The 13083-nt window shown below is 49.0% G+C and overlaps 7 non-coding genes across 7 annotated transcripts; all 7 read left to right on the forward strand.

The window, feature by feature from the left end:
• Positions 1 to 261: 261 nt before the first annotated feature.
• Trnaa-ugc (transfer RNA alanine (anticodon UGC)) lies at positions 262 to 334 on the forward strand. Its single transcript has one exon. It is a non-coding gene; the product is annotated as a tRNA-Ala (tRNA).
• Positions 335 to 3564: 3230 nt separating this feature from the next.
• Trnaa-ugc (transfer RNA alanine (anticodon UGC)) lies at positions 3565 to 3637 on the forward strand. The gene has a single exon. It is a non-coding gene; the product is annotated as a tRNA-Ala (tRNA).
• A 413-nt stretch (positions 3638 to 4050) lies between these two features.
• Trnaa-agc (transfer RNA alanine (anticodon AGC)) lies at positions 4051 to 4123 on the forward strand. Its single transcript has one exon. It is a non-coding gene; the product is annotated as a tRNA-Ala (tRNA).
• Positions 4124 to 5130: 1007 nt separating this feature from the next.
• On the forward strand, positions 5131 to 5203 carry Trnaa-ugc (transfer RNA alanine (anticodon UGC)). Its single transcript has one exon. It is a non-coding gene; the product is annotated as a tRNA-Ala (tRNA).
• Positions 5204 to 6696: 1493 nt separating this feature from the next.
• On the forward strand, positions 6697 to 6769 carry Trnaa-ugc (transfer RNA alanine (anticodon UGC)). Its single transcript has one exon. It is a non-coding gene; the product is annotated as a tRNA-Ala (tRNA).
• Positions 6770 to 8261: 1492 nt separating this feature from the next.
• Trnaa-ugc (transfer RNA alanine (anticodon UGC)) lies at positions 8262 to 8335 on the forward strand. Its single transcript has one exon. It is a non-coding gene; the product is annotated as a tRNA-Ala (tRNA).
• Positions 8336 to 8748: 413 nt separating this feature from the next.
• On the forward strand, positions 8749 to 8821 carry Trnaa-agc (transfer RNA alanine (anticodon AGC)). Its single transcript has one exon. It is a non-coding gene; the product is annotated as a tRNA-Ala (tRNA).
• The last annotated feature ends 4262 nt before the right edge of the window (positions 8822 to 13083 follow it).

A 13083-nucleotide genomic window follows, 5' to 3' on the forward strand; every position in this document is an offset into this window, starting at 1 on the left:
CTTGTTACCTCAGGTGCTGTGTGATTGTCGACAAGGAGTGAAAACGGAGCAATTTGTGACCCCCTTTCAATTTAAGACGTTAAAACAGACGGAATTTGCATTCGTAATACCAGAGCATCGAAACTACTTGGAACTCTTGTGTATATGAACGTGTCCGCGCCATTGTACTCTGGTCCCTTCACCGCTACAAACCAACCAAGCATCGTGTCCGTGCACATCAGAGTCGCAAGGAATGGAGAATAGCGCAGTTTGGTCGCGCATGGGGGCGTAGCTCAGTTGGTAGAGCGTTCGCTTTGCATGTGAAAGGTCCCGGGTTCCAGCCCCGGCGCCTCCATGTTTTGTGGTCAGTGGATGCCAAGTGTTGATCGCGGCGAACCTAAAGGCACGCAAGATGTTGCAAAGCCAGCGTCACAGACTTGTATGATGCATACTGACGTAAGGAGAGCAAGATGTATGTGTGGGGACCGGCTGTCATCGAGTGCAGATCTGTCTTAGGTATCACGGCTTAACGTCATTGAAGTCTAGAGAGTGGACAACACGTTCGTCTTACTCAGAGCGGTGTCCGAAATCTATTTTCGACGTGATGCGTGCCACTTCCATTGTGGCCAGCTACGATTCAATACAGAATGCACGAAACCTGAAAGACACCCTCACAGATACATAGAGAGTAGTGTTTGTCTGCGGAATAATGGGAGTGCAAGGGTCTGTGACATTGATATTGCTGTATGTAGCACATTTTATCATGGAGGGGGCGTAGCTCACATGGTAGAGGGCTCGCTTAGCATGCGAGAGGTACTGGGATCGATACCCAGCGCCTTCAGAATTTTTAACACACCTACATGCGCACCTTGCCATGCAAGTGGTGTAATTCACAGCCAGCAGATGTGTCTAGGCAGATGCAAGAGAACGATTAGCATCCACAATTGGCAAGCGTGCTGTTATTCGTGCGCAGGAAGCACCTTCCTCCAACTCCTACACTTAATTTACAAACAGTACAAGTGTTCCCATAAGATTGTTAAGCCTACGTCGGAAAGATCTGCCTTACGCCGGGTTCACGTAAATCCCACTGCACATTCCTATTCTTTGCGTGCAGTCGGCTGCTACTGGTGTTGCTAGTTGAGACTTCTGATAACAGATGCCGTAGCAATCAATTCATGGAGTGAGTTGTATGTTTTGCGATAGTCTGTCTCTGACAAGCAAGCACAGGTGACATAGGTGCGAACGCGGGAAGCTTGCAGCCCCTCGCTGCCTGCAGACACCGAGCAGCCACACTAGGAGGGCGGCCTAAGCCGTAGGCAAAATGTGCTCATTCGCTTTGGGGCGACGTCGAACTATAAATGAGGCTGTCACTAGCGTGAGCGTCGTGTAAAAGTCGTAAAAGTCGGCTGCATGGGCGAGTGCCATGTTTGGGGAGCGTTTCGTAGTTTGCGCAGTGCAATGGAGACGTGGAAACTTGTTGTGGCCCAGTGTTTTGCAGTTGGACGACAAGAGTGGTACACAGTAGCAAAGAGCGAGGCACTGAGTTTGCATGAACAGTGGAGTGCAGAATGGGGCTCGAGATGTGCTTGTTACCTCAGGTGCTGTGTGATTGTCGACAAGGAGTGAAAACGGAGCAATTTGTGACCCCCCTTTCAATTTAAGACGTTAAAAACAGACGGAATTTGCATTCGTAATACCAGAGCATCGAAACTACTTGGAACTCTTGTGTATATGAACGTGTCCGCGCCTTTTTACTCTGGTCCCTTCACCTCTACAAACCAACCAAGCATCGTGTCCGTGCACATCAGAGTCGCAAGGAATGGAGAATAGCGCAGTTTGGTCGCGAATGGGGGCGTAGCTCAGTTGCTGCCGTCACGGTAGCTCAGCGTGTTCGGTCAGAGGGTTTAGCAACCGTCTGTAATAAAAAAACTGAGTGAACGTTTCAATGAACAACCTGAATGGGTGTCACGAGACGTCCGCCCCGATAATGTACAACGATCAAAATAGAGCAAAACGAGATAACCAAAAAAAAAAGTTGGTAGAGCGTTCGCTTTGCATGTGAAAGTCCCGGGTTCAAGCCCCAGCGCCCCTATGTTTTGTGGTCAGTGGATGCCAAGTGTTGATCGGGGCGAACCTAAAGGCACGGAAGATGCTGCAAAGCCAGCGTCACAGACTTGTATGATGCATACTGACGTAAGGAGAGCAAGATGTATGTGTGGGGACCGGCTGTCATCGAGTGCAGATCTGTCTTAGGTATCACGGCTTAACGTCATTGAAGTCTATAGAGTGGACAACACGTTCGTCTTACTCAGAGCGGTGTCCGAACTCTATTTTCGACGTGATGCGTGCCACTTCCATTGTGGCCAACTACGATTCAATACAGAATGCACGAAACCTGAAAGACACCCTCACAGATACATAGAGAGTAGTGTTTGTCTGCGGAATAATGGGAGTGCAAGGGTCTGTGACTTTGATATTGCTGTATGTAGCAAAATTTATCATCGAGGGGGCGTAGCTCAGATGGTAGAGCGCTCGCTTAGCATGCGAGAGATACTGGTGTCGATACGCAGCGCCTCCAGAATTTTTAACACACCTACATGCGCACCTTGCCATGCAAGTGGAGTAATTCACAGCCAGCAGATGTGTCTAGGCAGATACAAGAGAACGATTAGCATCCACAATTGGCAAGCGTGCTGTTATTCTTGCGCAGGAAGCACCTTCCTCCAACTCCTACACTTAATTTACAAACAGTACAAGTGTTCCCATAACATTCTTAAGCCTACGTCGGAAAGATCTGCCTTACGCCGGGTTCACGTAAATCCCACTACACATTCCTATTCTTTGCGTGCAGTCGGCTGCTACTGGTGTTGCTAGTTGTGACTTCTGATAACAGATGCCGTAGCAATCAATTCATGGAGTGAGTTGTATGTTTTGCGATAGTCTGTCTCTGACAAGCAAGCACAGGTGACATAGGTGAGAACGCATTAAGCTTGCAGCCCCTCGCTGCCTGCAGACACCGTGCAACCACACTAGGAGGACGGCCTAAGCCGTTGGCGAAATGTGCTCATTCGCTTTGGGGCGACGTCGAACTATAAATGAGGCTGTCACTAGCGTGAGCGTCGTGTAAAGTCGTAAAAGTCGGCTGCATGGGCGAGTGCCATGTTTGGGGAGCGTTTCGTAGTTTGCGCAGTGCAATGGAGACGTGGAAACTTGTTGTGGCCCAGTGTTTTGCAGTTGGACGACAAGAGTGGTACACAGTAGCAAAGAGCGAGGCACTGAGTTTGCATGAACTGTGGGGTGCAGAATGGGGCTGGAGATGTGCTTCTTACCTCAGGTGCTGTGTGATTGTCGACAAGGAGTGAAAACGGAGCAATTTGTGACCCCCCTTTCAATTTAAGACGTTAAAAACAGACGGAATTTGCGTTCGTAATACCAGAGCATCGAAACTACTTGGAACTCTTGTGTATATGAATGTGTCCGCGCCTTTGTACTCTGGTCCCTTCACCGCTACACACCAACCAAGCATCGTGTCCGTGCACATCAGAGTCGCAAGGAATGGAGAATAGCGCAGTTTGGTCGCGAATGGGGGGCGTAGCTCAGTTGGTAGAGCGTTCGCTTTGCATGTGAAAGGTCCCGGGTTCAAGCCCCGGCGCCTCCATGTTTTGTGGTCAGTGGATGCCAAGTGTTGATCGCGGCGAACCTAAAGGCACGCAAGATGTTGCAAAGCCAGCGTCACAGACTTGTATGATGCATACTGACGTAAGGAGAGCAAGATGTATGTGTGGGGACCTGCTGTCATCGAGTGCAGATCTGTCTTAGGTATCACGGCTTAACGTCATTGAAGTCTAGAGAGTGGACAACACGTTCGTCTTACTCAGAGCGGTGTCCGAACTCTATTTTCGACGTGATGCGTGCCACTTCCATTGTGGCCAACTACGATTCAATACAGAATGCACGAAACCTGAAAGACACCCTCACAGATACATAGAGAGTAGTGTTTGTCTGCGGAATAATGGGAGTGCAAGGGTCTGTGACATTGATATTGCAGTATGTGGCACAATTTATCATCGAGGGGGCGTAGCTCAGATGGTAGAGCGCTCGCTTAGCATGCGAGAGGTACTGGGATCGATAGCCAGCGCCTCCAGAATTTTTAACACACCTACATGCGCACCTTGCCATGCAAGTGGAGTAATTCACAGCCAGCAGATGTGTCTAGGCAGATACAAGAGAACGATTAGCATCCACAATTGGCAAGCGTACTGTTATTCGTGCGCAGGAAGCACCCTCCTCCAACTCCTACACTTAATTTACAAACAGTACAAGTGTTCCCATAAGATTCTTAAGCCTACGTCGGAAAGGTCTGCCTTACGCCGGGTTCACGTAAATCCCACTGCACATTCCTATTCTTTGCGTGCAGTCGGCTGCTACTGGTGTTGCTAGTTGTGACTTCTGATAACAGATTCCGTAACAATCAATTCATGGAGTGAGTTGTATGTTTTGCTATAGTCTGTCTCTGACAAGCAAGCACAGGTGACATAGGTGCGAACGCAGGAAGCTTGCAGCCCCTCGCTGCCTGCAGACACCGAGCAGCCACACTAGGATGGCGGCCTATGCCGTAGGCGAAATGTGCTCATTCGCTTTGGGCGACGTCGAACTATAAATGAGGCTGTCACTAGCGTGAGCGTCGTGTAAAGTCGTAAAAGTCGGCTGCATGGGCGAATGCCATGTTTGGCTTAGCGTTTCGTAGTTTGCGCAGTGCAATGGAGACGTGGAAACTTGTTGTGGCCCAGTGTTTTGCAGTTGGACGAAAAGAGTGGTACACAGTAGCAAAGAGCGAGGCACTGAGTTTGCATGAATAGTGGAGTGCAGAATGGGGCTCGAGATGTGCTTGTTACCTCAGGTGCTGTGTGATTGTCGACAAGGAGTGAAAACGGAGCAATGTGTGACCACGCTTTCAATTTAAGACGTTAAAAACAGACGGAATTTGCATTCGTAATGCCAGAGCATCCAAACTACTTGGAACTCTTGTGTATATGAACGTGTCCGCGCCTTTGTACTCTGGTCCCTTCACCGCTACAAACAAACCAAGCATCGTGTCCGTGCACATCAGAGTCGCAAGGAATGGAGAATAGCGCAGTTTGTTAGCGAATGGGGGGCGTAGCTCAGTTGGTAGAGCGTTCGCTTTGCATGTGAAAGGTCCCGGGTTCCAGCCCCGGCGCCTCCATGTTTTGTGGTCAGTGGATGCCAAGTGTTGATCGCGGCGAACCTAAAGGCACGCAAGATGTTGCAAAGCCAGCGTGACAGACTTGTATGATGCATACTGACGTAAGGAGAGCAAGATGTATGTGTGGGGACCTGCTGTCATCGAGTGCAGATCTGTCTTAGGTATCACGGCTTAACGTCATTGAAGTCTATAGAGTGGACAACACGTTCGTCTTACTCAGAGCGGTGTCCGAACTCTATTTTCGACGTGATGCGTGCCACTTCCATTGTGGCCAACTACGATTCAATACAGAATGCACGAAACCTGAAAGACACCCTCACAGATACATAGAGAGTAGTGTTTGTCTGCGGAATAATGGGAGTGCAAGGGTCTGTGACTTTGATATTGCTGTATGTAGCAAAATTTATCATCGAGGGGGCGTAGCTCAGATGGTAGAGCGCTCGCTTAGCATGCGAGAGATACTGGTGTCGATACGCAGCGCCTCCAGAATTTTTAACACACCTACATGCGCACCTTGCCATGCAAGTGGAGTAATTCACAGCCAGCAGATGTGTCTAGGCAGATACAAGAGAACGATTAGCATCCACAATTGGCAAGCGTGCTGTTATTCTTGCGCAGGAAGCACCCTCCTCCAACTCCTACACTTAATTTACAAACAGTACAAGTGTTCCCATAACATTCTTAAGCCTACGTCGGAAAGATCTGCCTTACGCCGGGTTCACGTAAATCCCACTACACATTCCTATTCTTTGCGTGCAGTCGGCTGCTACTGGTGTTGCTAGTTGTGACTTCTGATAACAGATGCCGTAGCAATCAATTCATGGAGTGAGTTGTATGTTTTGCGATAGTCTGTCTCTGACAAGCAAGCACAGGTGACATAGGTGCGAACGCAGGAAGCTTACAGCCCCTCGCTGCCTGCAGACACCGTGCAGCCACACTAGGAGGGCGGCCTAAGCCGTTGGCGAAATGTGCTCATTCGCTTTGGGGCGACGTCGAACTATAAATGAGGCTGTCACTAGCGTGAGCGTCGTGTAAAGTCGTAAAAGTCGGCTGCATGGGCGAGTGCCATGTTTGGGGAGCGTTTCGTAGTTTGCGCAGTGCAATGGAGACGTGGAAACTTGTTGTGGCCCAGTGTTTTGCAGTTGGACGACAAGAGTGGTACACAGTAGCAAAGAGCGAGGCACTGAGTTTGCATGAACAGTGGGGTGCAGAATGGGGCTGGAGATGTGCTTTTTACCTCAGGTGCTGTGTGATTGTCGACAAGGAGTGAAAACGGAGCAATTTGTGACCCCCCTTTCAATTTAAGACGTTAAAAACAGACGGAATTTGCGTTTGTAATACCAGAGCATCGAAACTACTTGGAACTCTTGTGTATATGAATGTGTCCGCGCCTTTGTACTCTGGTCCCTTCACCGCTACACACCAACCAAGCATCGTGTCCGTGCACATCAGAGTCGCAAGGAATGGAGAATAGCGCAGTTTGGTCGCGAATGGGGGGCGTAGCTCAGTTGGTAGAGCGTTCGCTTTGCATGTGAAAGGTCCCGGGTACAAGCCCCGGCGCCTCCATGTTTTGTGGTCAGTGGATGCCAAGTGTTGATCGCGGCGAACCTAAAGGCACGCAAGATGTTACAAAGCCAGCGTCACAGACTTGTATGATGCATACTGACGTAAGGAGAGCAAGATGTATGTGTGGGGACCTGCTGTCATCGAGTGCAGATCTGTCTTAGGTATCACGGCTTAACGTCATTGAAGTCTAGAGAGTGGACAACACGTTCGTCTTACTCAGAGCGGTGTCCGAACTCTATTTTCGACGTGATGCGTGCCACTTCCATTGTGGCCAACTACGATTCAATACAGAATGCACGAAACCTGAAAGACACCCTCACAGATACATAGAGAGTAGTGTTTGTCTGCGGAATAATGGGAGTGCAAGGGTCTGTGACATTGATATTGCAGTATGTAGCACAATTTATCATCGAGGGGGCGTAGCTCAGATGGTAGAGCGCTCGCTTAGCATGCGAGAGGTACTGGGATCGATAGCCAGCGCCTACAGAATTTTTAACACACCTACATGCGCACCTTGCCATGCAAGTGGAGTAATTCACAGCCAGCAGATGTGTCTAGGCAGATACAAGAGAACGATTAGCATCCACAATTGGCAAGCGTGCTGTTATTCGTGCGCAGGAAGCACCCTCCTCCAACTCCTACACTTAATTTACAAACAGTACAAGTGTTCCCATAAGATTCTTAAGCCTACGTCGGAAAGATCTGCCTTACGCCGGGTTCACGTAAATCCCACTGCACATTCCTATTCTTTGCGTGCAGTCGGCTGCTACTGGTGTTGCTAGTTGTGACTTCTGATAACAGATGCCGTAACAATCAATTCATGGAGTGAGTTGTATGTTTTGCTATAGTCTGTCTCTGACAAGCAAGCACAGGTGACATAGGTGCGAACGCAGGAAGCTTGCAGCCCCTCGCTGCCTGCAGACACCGAGCAGCCACACTAGGAGGGCGGCCTATGCCGTAGGCGAAATGTGCTCATTCGCTTTGGGCGACGTCGAACTATAAATGAGGCTGTCACTAGCGTGAGCGTCGTGTAAAGTCGTAAAAGTCGGCTGCATGGGCGAATGCCATGTTTGGCTTAGCGTTTCGTAGTTTGCGCAGTGCAATGGAGACGTGGAAACTTGTTGTGGCCCAGTGTTTTGCAGTTGGACGACAAGAGTGGTACACAGTAGCAAAGAGCGAGGCACTGAGTTTGCATGAACAGTGGAGTGCAGAATGGGGCTGGAGATGTGCTTGTTACCTCAGGTGCTGTGTGATTGTCGACAAGGAGTGAAAACGGAGCAATTTGTGACCCCCCTTTCAATTTAAGACGTTAAAAACAGACGGAATTTGCATTCGTAATACCAGAGCATCGAAACTACTTGGAACTCTAGTGTATATGAACGTGTCCGCGCCTTTGTACTCTGGTCCCTTCACCGCTACAAACAAACCAAGCATCGTGTCCGTGCACATCAGAGTCGCAAGGAATGCAGAATAGCGCAGTTTGTTCGCGAATGGGGTACGTAGCTCAGTTGGTAGAGCGTTCGCTTTGCATGTGAAAGGTCCCGGGTTCCAGCCCCGGCGCCTCCATGTTTTGTGGTCAGTGGATGCCAAGTGTTGATCGCGGCGAACCTAAAGGCACGCAAAATGTTGCAAAGCCAGCGTGACAGACTTGTATGATGCATACTGACGTAAGGAGAGCAAGATGTATGTGTGGGGACCGGCTGTCATCGAGTGCAGATCTGTCTTAGGTATCACGGCTTAACGTCATTGAAGTCTAGAGAGTGGACAACACGTTCGTCTTACTCAGAGCGGTGTCCGAACTCTATTTTCGACGTGATGCGTGCCACTTCCATTGTGGCCAACTACGATTCAATACAGAATGCACGAAACCTAAAAGACACCCTCACAGATACATAGAGAGTAGTGTTTGTCTGCGGAATAATGGGAGTGCAAGGGTCTGTGACATTGATATTGCTGTATGTAGCACAATTTATCATCGAGGGGGCGTAGCTCAGATGGTAGAGCGCTCGCTTAGCATGCGAGAGGTACTGGGATCAATACCCAGCGCCTTCAGAATTTTTTAACACACCTACATGCGCACCTTGCCATGCAAATGGAGTAATTCACAGCCAGCAGATGTGTCTAGGAAGATAGAAGAGAACGATTAGCATCCACAATTGGCAAGCGTGCTGTTATTCGTGCGCAGGAAGCAGCCTCCTCCAATTCCTACACTTAATTTACAAACAGTACAAGTGTTCCCATAAGATTGTTAAGCCTACGTCGGAACGGTCTGCCTTACGCCGGGTTCACGTAAATCCCACTGCACATTCCTATTCTTTGTGTGCAGTCGGCTGCTACTGGTGTTGCTAGTTGTGACTTCTGATAACAGATGCCGTAGCAATCAATTCATGGAGTGAGTTGTATGTTTTGCGATAGTCTGCCTCTGACAAGCAAGCACAGGTGACATAGGTGCGAACGCAGGAAGCTTGCAGCCCCTCGCTGCCTGCAGACACCGTGCAGCCACACTAGGAGGGCGGCCTAAGCCGTTTGCGAAATGTGCTCATTCGCTTTGGGGCGACGTCGAACTATAAATGAGGCTGTCACTAGCGTGAGCGTTGCGTGAGCGTCTTGTAAAGTCGTAAAAGTCGGCTGCATGGGCGAGTGCAATGTTTGCGGAGCGTTTCGTAGTTTGCGCAGTGCAATGCAGACGTGGAAACTTGTTGTGGCCCAGTGTTTTGCAGTTGGACGACAAGAGTGTTACACAGTAGCATAGAGCGACGCACTGAGTTTGCGTGAACAGTGGAGTGCAGAATGGGGCTGGAGATGTGCTTGTTACCTCAGGTGCTGTGTGATTGTCGACAAGGAGTGAAAACGGAGCAATTTGTGACCCCCCTTTCAATTTAAGACGTTAAAAACAGACGGAATTTGCATTCGTAATACCAGAGCATCGAAACTACTTGGAACTCTAGTGTATATGAACGTGTCCGCGCCTTTGTACTCTGGTCCCTTCACCGCTACAAACCAACCAAGCATCGTGTCCGTGCACATCAGAGTCGCAAGGAATGGAGAATAGCGCAGTTTGGTCGCGAATGGGGGGCGTAGCTCAGTTGGCAGTCTGCCTGCGGCAGCGGTGGTGAGCGGACCTCCAGGTCCAGCGCGCTGTGGCAGGAAGTGTTTACGTCAGGCGGTGAGTCGCGTGCTTACAGCGTCTGCTTATAAGTACTCGTTCTGTTCTGTAGGATCTGAAATGGAATTATGAATCCGACTAACAGGAAAGATACCTTGAAGTTTACCTTTGATAGGAATTTTTCGAAACCAAATTCGTTTGAAGTTGAAGCATGGTTAGAGGAAACAGCTAAGATTACTTTTGGTGACATTGTAGGGATAAATTTCTCTATCGTGACTAGTGTTGTTTATGTGAAATTAACGTCCTCTGAAATGTGTGATAGAATTGTGGAGTCCAGTGGAGGTGTACTGAAGTTTAAACATAGAGATGGTACCGTCAGTGACGTCAGCATAACGCATGCTGGACTGGGCATCCGAACAGCACGTATTTTCGAACTCCCGTTTGAAATATCAGCCGAGCAAATAAATTCTCCATTAACACCTTACGGGAGTGTCATTAACAATTTTGCGGAGCGTTGGTCCAAAGCCCACAAATTTCCGGTGCTTAACGGCGTCAGGCAGGTTAAGATCGATCTACAGAAGCACATACCTTCATATATTTACGTAGGTGGACATCGCGGAATTGTCATATATGATGGGCAGCCGAAAACGTGTGCCGGCTGTGGTGCGCCCGGCCACGTGCGCTCTGAATGTATACAAAGACGCGTGACGCAGATACCTGTCGGTGAAGCCGCTAGCCCCCCTGTGACGACGGCACTGCCACTGACATACGCTGCCGCGGCTTCTGGTCTTCCACCCGCGACCCCGCCTGTAGATGCCCCTCGTTTGAATGATGTTTTGGCCGATAACGTCAAAGAACCGAGTGCTGACGCGGCACCGCCGCTACCACACTCAGAGATGGAGGTAACGACGGATGACTCCCCAGTGGTTGATGCCACTGGTACTGAGGATGAAGCAGACGCTGTGTTCCCGGCGGATCAACCCCAGAGTCAACAGTCCACTTCGGATGTTGATGACAGCGTGAACCCTAACAGAAAGCCTTCCAAAAAGAAGCGGAGACTTGCACATCAAGGAGCCAATCAGCTCGCCCCACAGCTCCGCGAAAAAGCGAAACGAATAAGCAGCCAAATGAGTCAGAACACTTCTGAACCCTCTGAAGTTGGTCTCCCTGCGTCTGGTCGAATGGACATTGATCCTGTAGTGTCTCCCCCTGTGAATCCACGACGGGTGGAAGATAGTGATACCTCGAGCAGAGTCGTTTTGCCGGATACCCACGCTCAAGGAAACGCAGGATCGCTTTTGTCAGAGGCCACTCTCACTGGGAATTGGGCACAGGAAATGGAAGTATTGGATGCGAGCAATGATGCGGCTGTCATGCGGACCATTGAGACGGAATCTTCGGCACCCCCCACAGAGCAGCATACACCAACCGTACCGGGAACTACAGGAACTCCGACTGACGCGCTTGGCCTCAATTTCGTAAGCCATCCTTCTAAGACTGTTTAATTAATAGTATGTGCCTTCTCCCATGAACGAGCTCCAAGCCTATAAAATTGCCACGTTAAACATCAATAAGATACAGTCGTACTGGCGGCTCCGTAATTTACAAGATTTTGTATACGCAGCGGATATCGATATTCTGTTACTTCAAGAAGTCGCTGCGATTGAACTTGACCGAATAACTGGTTATACTACTCTCTCCAATTCCGGGAGCGGTGCGAATTTAGGGACAGCGATTCTGTTAAAAGAAGGGATTGTAGCGACCGACCCAGAAAAACTGCCTGATCATAGAGGGATCGCTGTCACTTTCCATCGGACACGCATAATCAATGTTTACGCCCCGTCCGGCAGTAGCAATAGGCGTGCTAGGGCTGAGTTCTTCACAAGCGCCATAGTCCCACTTTTTAGGGGAACCTACGACCGTATAATTTTTGCGGGTGACTTCAATTGTGTCTTAAGTCCAAAAGACCAGACGCCTAATTTTAACAAATCTGGAGAACTAGAACGTATCGTCCAAGAAATGAACCTCATTGACACATGGGAGCATACGCACGGAGCGGCACCTGGGTTCACTCATGTCACGAACCACTCTGCAAGCCGGCTAGACAGAATCTATGTATCGGCGTGTATGAAGACTCAAGTCCTCCATTCCGAAGTTTGGCCCACAATTTTTTCCGATCATGCCGCATATATTTGTATTGTTAACATGGTCAAGCAAGGCACATTTCGCGGCAGAGGTTTCTGGAAACTTAACAATGCTCTCCTTAACGATGTTGACTGTCACCGTGTCTTTAACGAAACATGGGAGGCATGTGAACGACGGGTTGCACAGTATGCCTCCGTTACTGAATGGTGGATAACACATGCCAAACCAACTTTATCAAAAATGTTTAAACGCTACGCTCGGGGCAAATCCTGGTGGCAACGGCAAACGTCTGAGTTTTATTTTACTTGTCTCAGGGAGCTCTACCAGTCCGATGTGACTGTACCTGAAAATTTTATGCAGATTAAAAAATTAAGGCAAAATTATTAAAACTTCAGCGGCAGTAGGCAGAAGGCTTTCAAATAAGGTCCAGGCCCCAGAATGTGATAGACGACGAAATGACATCCATGTTTCACGTCATTCGTGAAAATAAGAGGGGGCGGCGGAGATTAATAACTCGTCTTCAGTTGAGTGAAGGCGTTGCGCTCACGCGGCAACAAGACATACGGAACGCACTTCGCAATCACCTGGCAGATCTGCTGGCAACGACACATACCGACGATGGAACTCACGATGAATTACTCAATAACTTGGAAAGGACTTTGGGTGCTGCTGAAGTCGAAACTCTCATGCGAGAAATTGATGAAGACGAATTGGATTCTGCGCTATCACGAAGTCCGAAAAATAAATCGCCGGGAGCCGACGGTCTCACTGCCGAATTTTATCTTACTTTCTGCGACAAATTAAAGCCCAAGTTGTTGAGTATGTTTAATGAAATTTTACGGCCTGATTTTAATGTTCCTCAGGCTCTCGTGGAAGGCATCGTGGTTTTAATCCCTAAACGCCCAATGTGCAGTTCTGTTGACGATTTTCGGCCGCTTACTTTACTGAACAGTGACTACAAAATTTTAGCACGTATTATTTCTAATAGATTGAAAATGTTGATGAATACTGTCATTGGTCAGTACCAGACCAGTGTAGGTGTCGGTAGGACGATCTTCCAAAA

Source organism: Schistocerca gregaria, chromosome 6 (genome assembly GCF_023897955.1).
Source record: "Schistocerca gregaria isolate iqSchGreg1 chromosome 6, iqSchGreg1.2, whole genome shotgun sequence".
Classification (NCBI taxonomy): domain Eukaryota; kingdom Metazoa; phylum Arthropoda; class Insecta; order Orthoptera; family Acrididae; genus Schistocerca; species Schistocerca gregaria.